This window comes from Acomys minous (genome assembly GCF_964271855.1).
Source record: "Acomys minous genome assembly, chromosome: 4".
NCBI lineage: Eukaryota > Metazoa > Chordata > Mammalia > Rodentia > Muridae > Acomys > Acomys minous.
The window spans coordinates 97,334,583-97,351,099 of NC_140486.1; the positions used below are offsets into that span (position 1 = coordinate 97,334,583).

At 41.6% G+C, this 16,517-nt stretch overlaps 1 long non-coding RNA gene across 1 annotated transcript in view; it reads left to right on the plus strand.

The window, feature by feature from the left end:
• Positions 1-16,517, plus strand: part of LOC311596916 — a 59,530-nt gene continuing 43,013 nt past the window's right edge. Inside the window, exons 1-2 of the long non-coding RNA XR_014779033.1 lie at positions 1-93; positions 7,321-7,468. This is a non-coding gene — a long non-coding RNA (uncharacterized lncRNA). The remainder of the gene's footprint in view (positions 94-7,320; positions 7,469-16,517) is intronic.

Consider the following 16,517-nt stretch of genomic DNA (forward strand, 5'->3'; position numbering starts at 1 on the left):
GTTCCGTGCCTTGGGTGCCATTTTCTGAGCCATTAGCAATAGTCAGAGTAATTTCAAGATAAAACCAAGAGCTTTTGGAGCAATCAAGTGAAGGTAACAAATGTTAACTTTCCTATTTCCACTCAGAAGACTAACAGATAAGGGTGGTCTGCCAACTCTGAGGCTTCCACTTTTGAAACAGTGTCAAACATCTCCCCATTACTAACAACTATATCATAAGTAAATATGACAAGCAAATGGAATCATGTTTAATGCCACAAAAATACTGGCAAGGTGGGTAGATACATATAGCAGAAATATCTGGATCAAAACTAGACAGATTTTAAGAGGCATGGTGCTCCTTGGGCTCATTCTTAGCTCTCGGTGCTGGTATCACAGGAAAGATTGTGGCACCTGGGCTAGTGGATATTTTATTAGACTCCCTTGCTTCCCTACCACATTGCCATGTCGGGACCTGTGATGAGTAAGCCTCCATCGGGGGGAGTACCATTCATTGGATGAGACTGATTAGAATCTGATAATGCTTATGAGTCAGGGTGAAGAAGCATTCACCACGGTCAGCATGAGGGATTTGACCCCACTAGCGAAACTTAAGAGATTTCCAAGCCATTCAGTGGTCAGCAGCAGCAACTGAGTCCAGGTGGATTGGGGCACGGGGGAGGGGCCTGCGGGGTGGGCATTCTGCTCAAACTATTGCACTAACCAAGGACAATACAACTAGTTAACATCGAACCCCTACTCTGACCTATCCAGTGGGCAGGACATTCTCCACAGTTAGGTGGAGAGCGGGGACTGACTCTGGCATGAACTCTGGTGCCCCATATTTGACCACCTCCCCTTGGTGGGGAGGCTTGATGGCATTCAGAGAAAGAATAAGCAGGCTACCAAGATGAGACTTGATAGCCTATGACCATATAGTGGGGGAGGAGGTCCCCCTCAATCTTAGACGTAGGGGAGGGGAATAGGGTGAAAGCAGGAGGGAGGGAGGAATGGGAGGATTCAAGTGATGGGATAATAATTGAGTTGTAATCTGAATAAACTAATTAAATAAAATACAGTTTTTAAAAGGGGGAAATGCAATCCTAGCAAAAAAAAATCCCACCTATAGATATTGCCTTGAGTACCAGGAAAGACAGAAGTCACCAGCCAGAAGAGGGTGTTTCTCTCAGTTCTGCCCTTCCTCAAGGTCAGGGTCAAATTGTCTCCATGGAGAAAGATGATAATAACATTGAAAAGAATTCTTTTCCCCAGATCAGCAGAGGCAAAGGCTGAAGTGTGGACAGATGGGTGGTAGGAGGCTTCTACACAAAAGCACCAAATCAAAACTCTGGCTTTAAAACCTGCCAGAACTTCATGGGTACAGGCATTTGTGAGACCCAAGGTTTTTCTAGTCCATCTGTGGAAATAGCATTCAATGTCTCCCTCTCTGTGGCCTGAGGGTGTGTGTTGAGGAGATAAACCAGATTCCACTGTTCTTTGAGTTCATAGGTGTATCCCTTCAGAAAGTCAAGACGAATGTCAGGGAGGTGGGTGGTGAGGGAAAACGACTTGAGAAGAGGAGCCAAAGTTATGCTGCATGGGAAATGGCAAGGGTTCCTTTGTAATTCCAGAAGGAAGCCCAGTGATGATGATAGAGCTGAGTTGTGTGATGAAAAACAAAAAACAAAACAGAAAAACCAGGATCCAAGTATCCTGAGTGTGATCCAAGTATCATTATCACTGGTCTTCCTCTTTGTTCTGTAGAGACTAGTGACTGAGGAGGCAAATTAAGAACTCCTCTATTAGCGAGGAAGGTAAAATAACAGTAATGATGTCTTAAAAAGTCATCAGGAGTCAGGCTATCAACTATCTACCTTAAATATACCCCATACTACATGTAAGTATATCAATATGCATATACAGTTTAAATGAAGTTTTCTCATTGGGATGACAATATTTCCTCTAAGAGCCAAAATCTATGTAGCAAAACCCTCAGCATTAGACATGAGAAGCCCTCTTTTGAGTTGTTGGCCAGGGTTGTCCAACAGACTTCTGAAACATTACAGGCTATTGCTCTGCGTTGCCTCCCAGAAGTAGAGGGTCAGTCCAATTGCTGAGACACCATGTATTTCATACACAAGACCCAGAGGCCGCTGAACTGGAACTAAACTGAATGCCTCTTCCCCAAAGAGTTTCATGGTACCAGAAGGTACCATGCAGGCTTTCAAAGGAGAGAGGCAACGAACAGTTCTACCAAGCTATGATGCCCATGAACCACAATGACGATGAGAAAGGCATGATAACCCTAAGAGTGCAGTAGTGGCATGTGTGCCTTGGTGGTAACCAATAGCTCTCTAACAGGACTTAAGACATTCTCAACAAGAGAGAAATCATGCCTGGAACCAAAAATCTAGCCAGCTACCCAAGGCTAGTGAAGTCATGAATCTTAGAGAAGACCCTAAACTGACATTTTACTTAATCAGCATAATTCCTAACTGATTCTATATATTTATCATTATATCCGCAGATAAGAGTAGTTCTTACTCCTCATCAAGAAAGCTTCTCTGTGCAATTGCAGAAAATTCCAACTAATCAAAATGCAAGGTTGTGGAGACCAGTCTCAATGAATACATCTACAAAACAACTCCCATACTTAAGGGTCAGGGAACATAGTGGAAGAGGGGGCAGAGAGACTGTAAGAACCAGAGAATCAGAGAGTTGTCTGTGACACTGTGTCTCCTAGGAATGCCAGAAGCTATGATCTTAAAGTCTCACCAATATGACTGCCTAAACATGAGCTGAACAAAACCCGACAACAATAGAAATTCAAAAGTGGATGGAGAAAAGCCCAGGAAGCCTCAACTCTACACAAAGAACTGCAAGCACCTAAGGAATGCTGGGAGTGGGAACAATGGCCTTCCCCAGGGAAGAGCACACTGATTGATTATCCAGCACCGAAGAATTACCCCTGAAAACACACATACAAGTAACACTACAGACTCAGCAGCTTATGTTTAAGGACATATTCATTTATGCATTAAACAACAATTAAGGGGCTATGAATGTGAAAGAGCAAGGTGGGGTATATAAGAGAATTTGAGGGAAGGAAAGGGAAGGAGGAAATAAGGAAATTATATTCTAATCTCAAAATCAAAAGAAATAATCAAAATAGTAAAAGAGGAAAAAACCCTTTCATTTTCTTACTAATTTTCTTCCCCTCTTTGAATATATTCTACTCAGTTACTCATTAAGTTTTGTTAGTGGAAAAAAAAGTGAGTACCCAGAGAGACACACGCGGTGAGCCCTCACTTATAAGCAGATGTTAGGTGTATAGTACAGGATAACAATTCACAGACCCAACGGAGCTAAGTAACAAGGAAGGCCAAAGGGAGGATGCTTAAATCTCAATCAGAAGGTGAAATAGAATAGACAGTGGATGAGAGGGAACAGGGTAGGAGAGGAAGTGGTGAGGGAAATGAGGGTGAGGATCAGGTGTGGGGAGAGTGGGGATGGGAGGCCAGAGGGCTTGGAGAGAGATGAGAAACCAAGTGTGGAGGTATCTCTGAAACAAGCTAGAGAACATACAAGGTAGGCTCCTGGGAATAAATTGAGATGACTCTAGCTAAGATTCCTAGTAGCACAGGTCATGGAGAATGAAGAGGCCACCTTCTAGCCAGACAGGACTTCTAGTGGAGGGAGAGGAACACCAACCCACCCACAAAAACTTTGACCCAAAACTTACCCTGCCAACAAGATGTGCAGAGATAAAGACAGAACAAAGTTTGAGGCAGTGTCCAACCAAGGCCTGGCGCAACCTGACAACCACCCCATGGGAGAGTGCCAACCCCTGACACTATTAAAGATACTCTGCTATACTTGCAGACAGAAAACTAGCATAGCTAACCTCTGAGAGGCTCCACCCAGCAGCAGATTGAATCAGAGGCTGAGACTCACAGACATTAGGTGGAGCATGGGGAGCCTTGTGGAAGAGTGAGATGTGGGAGCAGGGAAAGATAGAAGGACCCAGAGTGGACAACATTTCTGCCAGAACACCAATAAGGCCAATTAACCTTGGTCCAGGATGAGGCTTGCAGAGACTGAAGCACTAACATAGGACCATGCATGAACTGACCCTAGGCCCCCTACACATATGGGTAGCTTAGTCTTCATGTCTGTACCCTAGTAATGGAAGTGGGTGCTGTCTTTTTCTTTTTATCACTTCCACCTGGAGAGGGGTTGCCTTACCCAGTCTCAGTGGAAGAGGATGAGCTCAGTCCTGCTGTGACTGAGTGTGCTAGGATGGGGTGCTGGGGAGGGGACTGCCCTTTTCTGATGAGTAGAGAGAGGAAATAGAGTAAAAAAGGAGAAAGAATGAGACTGGGGAAAGAGGGGAGAGATGGGCTATCATAGGGATGTAAAGTGAACAATTTTTAAGTGAACAATTTAATTTTCAGGGACAATAAGATTTTTTTTAGTTGTTGATGTAGAGTCTACTTGTGGCTATGAGGAAGGCTTTCTGTCCAGTGTCTTGGATTGTAGAGGGAGCTTTGTAAATGTAGACTGTATAAGAAGGGCAATATGAACACTCTTGTGATTTGATGGGTCACAGTTTGATGTAAATTATCTTGAGTCCACAGATAATAGCCAAGCATCATGTTTAAATGCACATGTCTATCAGAATTCTACAAAGGGAGCCCTCCTTCACTGGTGTGTTGCCAGAGGATCCAGACAAAGTTTATTTTACACTTTAAGAGTAATCCAATCTTTATGAAACACCTAGAAGAAAAATTCAAGGAACCACAAACCTCAAGGTTATTAATATTTCTCTTCCAGAAAACCCTGCCAATATTTTTTATTAACCAACAGCCTTGTCATCAGTAAAAGGCCCCTAAAGAGGAGCATCTCTGAGACAAACAGTCCAGTAAAGCAAGCACGTGCTCCAGAGTTACTGTCCCATTGTGATGCTGGCAACGCTCTTCATAGGTGTGCCTCTTCCCCCCCCCAAAGTGCATTTTCAAGAGGGAGACCCTTAACTCAGTCCCTTAAACTTTTCAGTTCTCAAGACTCATCTCTGCTCCCTGTGCCTTAATGTCCTCTCAATGAACATTCTTAAGAAGGGCCTGGTACTGTCTATCTTGGTGCAAATTTAATTATCATGTCACTTGAGAATAGAAGACAGGGGGCAAGCATGGAGTGAGGAAGGGCTTTGGTGCCTTACCTTTTAAACAATTGTTGAAATGATATTTTTAATTTGGTAGTTTTGAGTCATCCATACTACTTTTGCTATCATTTGATAATTTTCATAAAAGAAATATAACTATAAAAGTAAGAATAAATGTAAATTTTGATCTCTGGGATCATCTTCCCAAGATATCATGCTGAGGACAGGTTCCATGTTCTACCACCTTCTCTTTGTACGTCTTGAAGATCTTTGTGACTACACAGGGGGACGTGCTTATATTTTCTTTGATTTGAACATCCACATGGAATTCCATTTCATAAGCATACATAAATTATTCACTCAGTTTTCTCTTTGTAGACATTTGACTTCAGTCTTCAGCTTTAAAACAAGAATTCTAAGAAGAACACGTTCATGAGCCATTTTGAACATGTGCAAATATATCTTTGAGAATTTTTCCCAGAAGCAGAATCACTGAGTCCAAGAGTATATACATTCGTAATTCTAATAGATATTGCCAAATCACCCTCTGTGAGTCTTGCAGCCATTTACTCTCCCATGGGTGATGTATGGGAGCCACCATTTTCTTACTGCCTGGACAACAAAGTGTATTATAATGAAAGGCTCTTAATCCTTATTAAACAAATTTCCAGGATTAGAGCTCTTTTGAGAAAAGAATTTATGTTATATCTAAAAACCTTCTCAATTCTTCTAAAACCACTTCCCTTGGGCAGAAAAAAACAAAGCAAGACTAGCTAAATTCTAGGCAGCTCGCCAAGGATTAGGGACATAGAGGTAAGTACGATGGGCTTTTAACTTCCTTTGCCTTCCATACTCTCCTCCCTTGACAATTTTTAAGGCCTAATGATTTTATATTTCCAGGTTGAAACTTACCATGCCCGTCATTTCTCCATCTTTACATGTGTGGTCACAGAAGCATCTTAACTGTTTGCCTGTCCCCTGTCCCTTCAATTTCCAATCTCCAACCCCTCTTTCTTCAGGCAATCTTCCTAAGGCATGAGAGACAACTTGCTATTCTTTTCCATCACCATGTGGTTTGAATCTGAAAGGTCCCTAGCTGGCTCATGTTCTGAGGACTTGTTCCCAGGCTAGTGGTTGTGCTATTAGGGTAAACTGTGGGACCTAAAAGATGTTTGGAGGAGTTATCCACCTCTGGTTCCCAACCTGCTCTCTATGCCTCCTGACTTGCTGAGATGTGAGGCCTCTGAGTCCACACTCCAACTCTATCACATTCTCCACTTTTCTATCTCACCTGATAGATGAAACAACAAGCCAAAATAAACCGCATCCTTTAAGTTGTTGACTTCAGGTTTTGTCACAGGGACAGGAAAGTAATTAACGCATAGGTCCCTTGGGCTCATGAGGTGATGTCAAAATTTCTTCATCCAATGGCTCATGCCTTCCCAATGTCACATTTACCTGATTCTTCCATGCCCCTTTCCTCCGAAGCTCATCTTTGATGGTTTGTAATATAAATTTTCGATATTTTTTGATAATTCTCTTCTTTTACTTTTCTGCCTGGACAGTTCTTGTCATTTTTGTTCACTTTAACTACCATCTCCCTATGCATATCACCCCAGCACTCTACCCTAAACCCTGCCACGCAAATTAGAACTGGTCTCCTTACTATTCTTAGTTACCCATAATATTGCTCTGTACGTTTGTTTCTCTTCCTCAACCAGGGGTTCACTGAAAGAGATGCTGTTTTTCACCCATTCTTGGGGCTGCTCTATGGGTGTGTTCAGTTCTGTAATCACTGCTTGCCAAACATTCTAGGACGGCTTCAAGATCATATTTTAACTAAAAGTCATCTCCGTCCTGTGCTTGGTTGAAATGGAAACAAGCAACCTGTATCAAGCAAGCCTTCTGCCTAGGTCTGTTTTCTCACAAAACTGGCTTGGAGGTCAGACACATGAACCTGATGGTTGACAGGGCCGACCAGCATGTGATGGCAAAGCTAGGTGCAATGCTTACTCTGTTTCCTATGCTCGACTAGACAGACTCTGGCAGCTTCCCTTGAAGTTAGGCTAGACAATGGGCTGATTTTAGGTCATCAGAAAAGCCGGAAGCAACAGATGCTTCCTTTAGATCTAATGATTTAAAGCCATCTGTAAGATGTTCTTCTGTTCCTCTCTGCCTAGATATAGAAGATTGGTGGAAAACTGACCTCCTAGAAAATGGTGGCACCCGATGACAGAACCACTGCACGGAAGGTCACTCAGCAAATACTCCACCGCAAAGGCAGGAAGACTGCCTGCTGCAGCACTTGGCCTATCCCAAAAGCCAACTGTGAGTAAACCTACATGTAGCCATTTAACCTAAGGGTGGCACGGATCTCTCAGTGGAAGAATATATGCAACCAGTGCAAATTGAATCACATAAGAGCTGTAGTATCAGCTGTTCCCCTCTAGAGGCAGCACAGAGCCAGTCCGAAGGTCCTCCCGATATGACCATATATATGTTCAGCACATGATGATGGCTGAGAATATGCATGCAGGTGCTAAGACTCCTGATGTAAGTGACAGCATTATTCAATAAGCAAGCATTTTCTTTCCCTCCAGAAATGACCACTTTGTACGTTAAGGAATTGTAGTTCTTCCAATAAAAAAAACAACAACAACACACATACACATTGACTTTCAGTTTCTCAGCAACAATTCCCGACATGTAATTTCCCTGTGTCTCACCACACCATGACAATTAAACACCACTGTTTTCCACCTGAAGCAGCTCAGTGGACTCCCTCTGGGCTCTCTCCATCACTGGCCATCTTCTTCCCATCATCTCATAGGATACCCATGGTAGCTGAACTCAGCCTGTGAAAATGGAAGACAGGTAACATCTATTGATTATCCTAATACTTCTGATCCCCTGGGGAGTCTGTATCAGTCAGGCAGGTCAAGTTTTGCTGGAGCAACAAATGCACCCTAAAATCTCAGGGGCTCAGTCAGCCAAGCTTTAGGTGTCACTCAGGGGACGTCTGATGTGAGTAAGAGGGGTCTCAAGCCAAGAACTTCCACTTGAAGGTCATGGAATGAGGCAAAGAGAGGTGGAGGAGGCACGCTTGTGTCTTTCCTGCCCTGGTCTGCCAGTCATGCGTGTCCCATCTGCTCAGAATCAGATTCTTATGACTAGGCGTGTAGTGGGAATGCAGCTGCAAAGAACACGGGGATATCTAGAAGAAGATGGTTTTTCTGTGGACATTTGTCTTCAAGGACAAGCCAAAGTCATTGACATGCAGGACTTTGCTAAAGTACTCTTTAGAGTCTTCTCATGCTTTCTTTATTCTGTACTTCAGGCTCTCTGTGTACATATTCCCGTCATCCCCCTCTCCTTGTCAGGCCACTAGCTTCACTGGCTGGTTTACTAGTATTTGCCACTCAGCTACACTGCTGCCTGGCCTCCCCTCCTGCCACAGCCACTATACTCAATAGTCCTCAAGTGACTCCCTCATGTCCATCTGATCCCAGCTGGAAATGGGCTCTCAGCATCTGCCTCGATGTAGGACGCTGCCTTGCTGGTATCACTTCACCTACAGCTCGTTCATCTTCAGTGTATTCATCTCGTTCATTGATTATTTCTTCCACTAGAACACAAGCGCCCTGAGGTCAGATCTTCTGTTTCAATGTCTATAAAGAGCCTGGTACAAGTTGACATGAAGGCATTCATTCTGTGACTAGATCAACTACCGGTTTACAAACTACCCTGCAACTCTTATCATCCTTACCCTCTTCATCCTCACCTTAGCCCTCAATGATATGATTCTAGACCTTAAAGTTTAGTTACCTTCAAAATAGACATGAATAAACCCCTTCAACATGTCTGTGACAAGCACAGTGAGAAAAATCAATTTTACAGACACACCTGGTGAATGATGAAGCAATATGTTACATCCAGGAGATGGCATATTTATTGTTATGTATCTGTTTGTTTCTATTGAAATGTAAAAACTCCCAGCCAAAGTCTCTGCATCATATATTTAACCAAAATCTAATATAAATGTTTTCTAGTTCATTCCAATGCAGAACAGCATCCTGTTTCTCTCTCTCTCTCTCTCTCTCTCTCTCTCTCTCCCCTCTCTCCTTCCCCTCTCTCTCCTTCCCTACCTCCCTCTCTTTTCCTCCCGCCTTCTCTTCCTCTCTCCCTGTCTCTCCTCCTTCTCTCAACAATTGCCTCATCCTCCGAAGAGTAAAAAAATATCATTCGACCATGTAGCTGAATATTTTACCATATAGAAACTCTAACTTTTATTACGGGAGACAACTCACATCCCTAAAATTTATTTTAATTATTTCTGCAGCTTGTTACTGAAGAATAAAAGCATACACTCGGACAAAGCCAGTTGGAGGTAGGGAGTGAAATCATGGCCCAGGTTTTTCCACAAAAAGCATTATTCTCCCGGGAGCTGCCCTCGTTTAGTGAGGAATGGTTAGCACCTACCTCTGGTTTCCTAGCAACACAAAGCTTTCCTGCTGCTAGGACTGAGGGTCATTTTTGTATCTTCCCATCATTTTCTCTTGGACTCTATGAAGAGAAATTACTCTAGAAAGTTCTCATAACAGAAGGCACACTGAAAAGGATGTGTGTGGGTTAAGCAATGGTCCATGCATTTGGAGAGGGAGATGGGGAAAAGTTGGGGGAGAGAAGGAATGACATGAAGGGCTCAGAGAAAGGACTTTCATAAACATGTCTTCTCAGTGGCTCAAACCCTTACCCTAACACAGACCAAGACTAAGGATGTTCTCTTGACAACGTAAAGCTTGTTTTGTCAGACATTTAAACTGAATAAAGAAACACTGTAGACATTTGTTTTCTTCGCCTTTTATAAGCTCAGTCTATAGATAATCATTGTTTAAATTCTATAAGTAATCCTACAAAAATACCTATTTTTAAATGTTGGTTTTCAGAGGCCACAGTCCCCCAATGATATCGCTGTGGACAGACAGCAGTTTTGAGATTCCAGACAGGTGTGAATTCATTCTCTGACATCCACCTGTTAGCTATGTCACATTAAAAGTTATCAAAACTGAAAATTGGTTCGCCTCACTTGGAAAAGGATAGTAACATCCATATGTACAGCGACTATTTGTCTATGTATGTATGTATGTATGTATGTATGTATGTATGTATGTATGTATATATGTATGTATGTATCTATCTATCTATCATGTATCTATCATCTCTATATCTACCTATCATTTATCTATCTATATGTCTATCATCTATCTATCTATCTACCTATCATCTATCATCTATCTATCTATAATTTATCTATCATCTATCATTTATCTATCATCTTGTATCTATCTCCTTCACTCTGGTTTTTCTGCTGAGGACAACCCAGAGCTTTGCATATGCCAGGCAAGTGCTCTATAACTGAGCCACATTTCCTGGCTCCAGATGTTCCTTAATGATAAGGCCCTGACTAGGGTTTGTGTGTTTGTGTGTGTGTGTGTGTGTGTGTGTGTGTGTGTGTGTGTGTGTGTGTTGGTGCATGTGTGTGTGTGTTGTGTTGTGTATAACAAAGTGCCCAGCAACATGACTACTTGGTGTAGCTTCTATGAAGAAGAGCTTTTTCTGTTTAAAGGAATTGATTCTGCTAAAATGAACCTTGACCCCTGGTCAGCCATCCTCTTCCAAAGCTGAGTGAGCTCAAGCAAGCTGTTCCTGGGAGCGACAGGGAAGGAGAACCTGAAGACACAGCTGTGTGCTGAGACTGGAGGGATATGAAGCGAGTAAGAGCCGTACATTCTGAAATCCCTCCCGTGGCTCTGCCCACCCTGTCTCCATCTATTTTTTAACATGAGAAAAAGAACCTCTTATTTTAAAGCCAACTTCACTTAAAAGCAAAACAACAAAAAATTACAACCTAGGATGGGAACGTAACTCAACAGTGGAGGCTTGCCTAGAGTGCTTAAAACTCTACATTTGGTTCCCAGCACAACCAAAATAAATCAAAGCACAAATAAACAAAACCAATAGTTCTGATGGATTCTTTTAAACATATAGGACCCATTTTACAACACAAATAATATACTGATTTAGTGAAACCCAATTTGCTTACATTAGAGATTATTTGAATATTTTCTTTGAACCTGTAATCACACACAAGACTCTCCCTTTAACAATGATTATTTTAGAATTATTATGCTTAAGAAGTTATAATGTAAGGATTTTAATTGTTGTATTGCCAACACTAATAATATTCTTTAAGAAATTTCCATGCCTTCATGTGTTCCTACGTTCTTACTAAACCTTTTCTGTGTGTTGGATTTAATTCATTGTCTCTGTGATGCTTTGGTCCTTTCTTTTCATGAGCTCACATTCAAGCAGGTGACAGAAATGTATAATGGCTGCGCCTTTCCTTAGCTCCAGGGAATGGGCCAGGGGCAGAATAGTCTCCTCCAAAACATCTTCATGATGACTCAGTGGCAAAGTCAAGTGTTTAGTGCCACACATGTTAGTGTTAATCTTTCATCATTAACAAACAAACAGTGCCCCCAAAGAAACTAAACAAACAAAAAATAGCTTGAGTGTGTGTAGGAAAAATATTTAAGGATCATGACATCTCTGAGTTTGTGCTTCACAGGCTGTTTTGAGACAACTCCTAGTTATCACAAGATTGGTCCTTCCTTGGTGCTATCTTGAGGATGCCATTTAGCTTTGCTTTGCTTGCTGGCACCTTTTCAATGCAATGTCTCCATAGATACAACAAATGAAAGAGCCTGTGGGTGAGAGTTAGCAGACAGTTGGGCTCACATAAAGTCATTCTCTGTTTAAATAATTTGTAGAAGTCTATTGATTTGTTACAGATGCTCTTATCTCAAAAAAAAAAAAAAAAAAAAGACCAAAAAAAAAAAAAAAAACCAAACAAGGTAAAATCTTAGAAATGATATTTTTTATAAATTAAAAAAACATAAAGTAAATCATATTCAGTGTTGACATCTTCATAGACCCATGGTAGAGAAGCATGTGTATCTATTGTTTTATGTGTCTAAAATATACAGAAGTAGCTGGGTGGGCTGGAGAGATGGCTCAGTGGTTAAGAGTACTGACTGCTCTTCCAGAGGACCTGGGTTCAACTCCCAGCAACCATATGGCAACTCATAACTGTCTGTAACTCCAAGATCTGACACCCTCACACAGACATACATGCCACAGATGCACATACAACAATTTTTTTTAATTTAAAAAAAAGAAGTAGCTGGGTTTGGTAGCACATGCCTTTGATCCCAGCACTAGGGAGGCAGATGCATATCTATGAATTTTAGGCCAGTCTAGTCTACTTAGCAAGCTCTAAGCCAGCCATGGCTACCCTGTCTCAACAGACAGACAGAAAGAGAGAGAGAGATGTTTAAATGTAAATTAATTAAAATTGTAAATTAATGTAAACTTTCAGTCACCCCTCTGCCAATTTAAGCTGAAAAGATAAAATTCAATGAAAGAAGTACTAAAATACTGATTGTGCATGGGTGTATTACTTTTTGTTCAATCCATCCCTTAAGACTTTCTTAGCTTCAAGAGCTAAATGTGGGCTGCTGAGATGGCTCAGTCAGTAAAGCATGTGCTGCCAAGTCTGAGGACCCAAGTTCGATCCCCAGGCCCTACATGATAGGAAGAGAGAATCTGCTCCCTCAGGCTATTCTCTGACCTCTACATGGACATTATGCATCTAAGTGCTCTCCGCAAATCAATGAATAAAATGAAATGAAATCAAATTTTTAAAGAGAGCTAACATCTGTTATTTAGTGCTCTTATTACAGGGGCAATCTTTTTATGTTGGAAAGTCCACAGCACCACAGCTCTTGGTCTAGCTGTGTTTGCTTTGTTACCATCATCCCTGCAGCCTCTGCTTGCTAACTCCTGTGGGTTTTCTATGACTCATGCGCAGGGTTTTTTTTCTCCTTCTTATGAAACCATCCTTGATCTGCAGCAGCTAGAGACATCTGGGTCAGGCCCTCCAGGTCCTCCAGAGAATGATACCATGAAACTCAGAAAGCCACTCCATTTGTGCCCAGCAGGAGACATCCTTGGCAGAACATCCTGAAGACTGGTAGAGAATTTGGAGGCTGGTTGCCACTCGGCTCCTTGCACTGCCCTATCTTGGGTCTTTCCTTTAATAACTATCTTGCACCTCACAGTTCATTTCACTGTTTGCTTCTGGTGAATTCAGCACCCAGTGCAGCCCTTTGCATAATCAGTGAGTGGGTAACTCTCAGCATGGGCCTTAGGACCAAAGGGGAGGAAGATCTGATCATAATTGCTGGATATTGTTGTTGTTGTTGTTGATGGTGGTGGTGGTGGTGGTGGTGATGATGATGGCAGCTCTGGGTGGCAAATAATCTTATTTACACCACGAGACAGGTATTATTATCATTCTCAGTCAAAGTGGGAAAACAGAACACCAGAGGCATCCACACACTTGCCTAGTAAACGGCAAAGTCAGAATACACAGCCAGTCCCAAAACAATGTTAATGGTGGCCTTCTTCACTGAGTGCTCTGTGAGGGTATAGACAATGTGTTCACCGTTGGATCCGCTCATGGTACCAAATGCCTAGTATACATCTGAAGCTCAGTATATATCTTGTGGTTCATCTTCACTGTCAACTTGCCCGGATGTAGAATCACTATGGAGACAAGCCTCTGAGTGTGTCTAGTGTGTTTCCAGTGAGATGATGAGGATGAGGTGAACATGGGTGGAACAGTTTCATATCTAGAAGGAGTAAGAAGGAGAAACGGAGCTGAACATCAATATTCCTCTCTCTCTCTCTCTCTCTCTCTCTCTCTCTCTCTCTCTCTCTCTCTCTGTGTGTGTGTGTGTGTGTGTGTGTGTGTGTGTGTGTCTGCTTCTTTACTGCAAAAGCTATGCAATATACCCCCTCGTGCTCGTGCTACCATGCATGGCTCCTATGATGGTATACTTTCAAACTGTAAGCCAAAATAAACCCACCCTCACCTAAGTTGCTGTTGTCTGGTATCTTGCCACAAGGAGAAAAGTAGCATACATATTGAACAGATTATCTTTAAGGCTTCTTTGTCACATTTAGAGCAAATTGACTTTGGGGATAAAGGTCCTTCCTTTCTTTTCTTTTCTTTCTTTTTTTTAACAATAAATACTATTTAACATAGTGTTTCGAATGCTGTAAATGTTATATTGACATTTGTTTAATTAGACTAAGTAAAATTAGGACTTTGCTAACTGAAGAATTTACCTAGTGCATTTTGTATTTGTTGACTTGGTCTTTGCAAATAAAACTTTGCTGTCTCTTATGACCTCAGGAGATCTTTTCATAGGGACAGAGTCTATATGCATTAGACTCTCCAGAAGGGATTTATGAGTACACAGCAACTTTCCCTCTTCAGGCCATACTGCCCAGGGCTAAGGGTTGATGTTCAGTGGCCATGGGTGCAATCAGGTGCCCTGAGCAAGATGATGGGACCTAGAGTAGTCACGTGGCTCAGGCTACAGTGATTAGCTACCTCTTGACGTTGAGCAGGCTTTCCTTAACCCCATACACCAACAATTGGAATCTTTGAATTATAGTCATTTCACATATAGAATAGTACTTAGAAAACCAACAAAATCTTTCGCTTGCTCTCCCCAGAGCTCTTTGTTTCCTGCCTTAGCTGAGGCTTTATTAGGGTTGGAACCTCTGACCATATTCTGCCAATAACTTTCCCTTGGGTTATTGGTGGTGGTCTATCCAACTGGCAACAGAAGAAGCCAACACCATCACCTTTCAACTCAGAGTATGTTTGCTCATTTATCTGGAGAACCCAGTAAAAGTCACCAGATAGATTTAACTGCTCACCCTAAAGTACCTGGAATTAAGGGAAGCTCTACAGTGGACATGGAGAAGGATTGTGATTATTTTGGATATTGTTTGGTTAAGAGGGTTAATTCCAGCTTGGATTTGTGGGGGAAACATGTTTCTTCTCTCTTACATTACCAGTGGTTTATAGAGTTTGTTTTATTACATATTTGAAATCAACACACCTTTTGCCTTTTGTTTTCTCCTCGAAAAGGATCATTAAAGCAACTTCTCTCTGGTGCCATGTTGGCATTCCCAAAGAAGATTCATGATTGGATTATGTTCCCGGGCAGCATAAATCAAACCTGATGGCAGGGAGATGTTGATAGCTTGAAGTAAGTGAGAAATAAATTAGGAAAGGAGAAGGCCTGGAGTGCAAAGACATAAATCTCAAATTTAAACCTCAAAAGATGAAAAACTGCAAAAAGGCCATTTTGAAAACCTGGCTTAGACTCTGTTAAATGAGTCAAACATAGAAGGAAGAGAATAAGGAGAGTGAATTTGATTTATACAAATTCTGTAAAGAGAAGAGAACCCATGTGCCTTAAGCAACACCAGGAGGTCCTTTTGAAGGGTGTTGTAATTGCAAGAGAAATTACTGAAAGTGTTTCAAAATACTTAAATCACACAAAGGATTATTTGTGGCATTATGATTTTCCTAATTTATTTGTTGTTAGTAGCAGGGATGGAATCTAGGGTATCACATATGTCAGTTAAGTGTTCTCCTATGAAACTACAGTCTTAGCCCTATTTGTAGCATTTGAAAAAAGAAATATATGTATACACGCAGGTGTATATACATGCGTGCGTGCATACGTACATACATATCATATCATATCATATCATATCATATCATATCATATGTAGTCATTAGTCAGGCCAAAGCTGCAAAGCCGCTTTGCTGAATTACTTATATGCACTAGCTTTCTTTGCCTTATGTTCACTGCTGTCATTCTTTTCCTAAGGCTAAAGGCACGTGATTCAGAATTCACATAGATTATTGGAAGTGATGTAAATAATCACACACACACACACACACACACACACACACACACACACACACACAAGAGTTGGTATGTTTGGGTCAAAACAAACCTCTTTATTGAGTCTTCTTTTAATCAGCTATATGACCTTGGGAAGGTCATTTGACTCTTTGAAGTTTAATGTCCCCACCTTAGATTAGGCAAGAATGAAATGAAACTTGCGTCTATACTGAATTCCAGAGTCCCCAGCTTGCAATATGTGCCTACAAAGCACAAAGTGTTGTAGAAAGAAATCCATTTCATTTCTTTGAAACTTTATACTTCAAAGAAGTATTTTAATTTATGCAAATAGTTCTCTTTTGGCTAACAGAAGAAGATAGTTATAACACTTGACTTACCTAATAAGAAGCTTGAGTATCTGACCCACAATGGTGTACATCCCACTGAATCTTGTTCAAGGTCTTTCAGTAGAATGATGTCAATACACAAGGTGCACCTGCTGGTCTTCTGCACAGTCTCTCTCAGAGGGCTGGGGTGAACTC